Source organism: Chrysochloris asiatica, unplaced genomic scaffold, assembly GCF_000296735.1.
Source record: "Chrysochloris asiatica unplaced genomic scaffold, ChrAsi1.0 scaffold00027, whole genome shotgun sequence".
Classification (NCBI taxonomy): domain Eukaryota; kingdom Metazoa; phylum Chordata; class Mammalia; order Afrosoricida; family Chrysochloridae; genus Chrysochloris; species Chrysochloris asiatica.
Window position 1 is genome coordinate 14,619,215 of NW_006408545.1, and position 1,471 is coordinate 14,620,685.

At 41.9% G+C, this 1,471-nt stretch overlaps 1 pseudogene; it reads left to right on the top strand.

The window, feature by feature from the left end:
- The first annotated feature begins 265 nt into the window (after positions 1-265).
- On the top strand, positions 266-1,156 carry LOC102838162 (annotated as a pseudogene).
- Positions 1,157-1,471: the final 315 nt, after the last annotated feature.

The following is a 1,471-nucleotide window of genomic DNA, read 5'->3' on the forward strand; positions in this document are numbered from 1 at the left end:
GGAACGGTGGTGATCACATATTGGCTGCTAAGAAGAGCTTGATTCTCATTTCAGGTCACTGTCAGAAAAGCTAAATTTGTAGATTAAGGATCAGAAAATCTGATCCTGATTACAGAACCATCCCTCATTTCAGAATCTTGGATACCTAGTTCATCCTTTCAGACTATCCCTGAAAACCTTTTAAGATTCCATCTGAGAAAACCCTAGGAGTTCTTGGAAGGGGAAGAAGGACGAAGATTATGGGTTGGAATAAAACCAGGGTTGAATGAGTTCCAGAAAGCAGGGTTCTCAAACTCGTGGACAGCAATCTGCAGAAGAAGACAACTTCAAAAAACCAACTAGAAGCAACATGCAGAGAAGTAAGATGAGAGGAGCCTCCTCTGGAAAGAAGACAGATGGTCTTCAGCAGAAGAATCTGGAGCCAGCTCTTCCAGGCAGATGGGGGGGTGTCACTCTGCCAGAAACCCCCTTCAGAATCTGTGAGAAAGATAAGAAACAACAAAGAGAAGAGTCCTGGAAATGGAAATGGTGGAAGTACCAGTGAAGCACCTCAGCCACCTCTGAAGAAAACGGCCGGGGCTGATCCTACCATTGAAAGTGAGGAGGCATTTAAGAATAGAGTGGAGGTTAAGGTGAAGATTCCTGAAGAATTAAAACCCTGGCTCGTTGAGGACTGGGACTTGGTTACTAGGCAGAAGCCGTTGTTTCAGTTCCCAGCTAAGAAAAATGTCGATCCCATTCTGGAAGGATACACAAATTGTAGAGATCACAAGGAAATGTCGACAATAAGGAATACGCTGTTAATGAAGTTGTGGCAGGGATAAAAGAATACTCCAATGTGATGTTGGGCACTCAGCTGCTCTACAAATTCGAGAGGCCCCAGTATGCCAAAATCCTCATGGCCCACCCTGATGTGCCGATGGCCTAAGTTTATGGAGCGCCACACCTACTGAGATTATTTGTGAGAATCGGAGCAATGTTGGCCTATATGCCCCTTGATGAGAAGAGTCTTACATTATTGTTAGGCTATTTGCATGATTTTCTAACACATCTGGCAAAGATTTCTGAAGCCCTGTTTATTGCCAGCAATTACAAAGTGGCTTCAGCTGAGTACCGTTGCAATACCCTACGAGGGTCTACTACCGCTCACTGTTAACCTCTGAGTAACTGTAAACACTTTTCTTTTTGTTCTTAGTCTTTTTCTTATATAACTGATGTTCTCTAAAATTGTTAATAGTATCACAGGGCTTATATTTAAGTTTTGTTTTCTGTTTGCTTCAAACAGAAAATAAAAGGAGAGTGTAAGCTCCCTTTCACATTTCAAAGTTGCTACCAGTGTACACAGTAATTAGACAAAGAAGAAACATTCAGTAGAACAATTCTTGCCTAGTTGACAACATTGCTTGAATGCTGGTGGCTCTATCCCTTTGACACTACACAATTTTCTAATATGTGTTAATGCTACAAAATG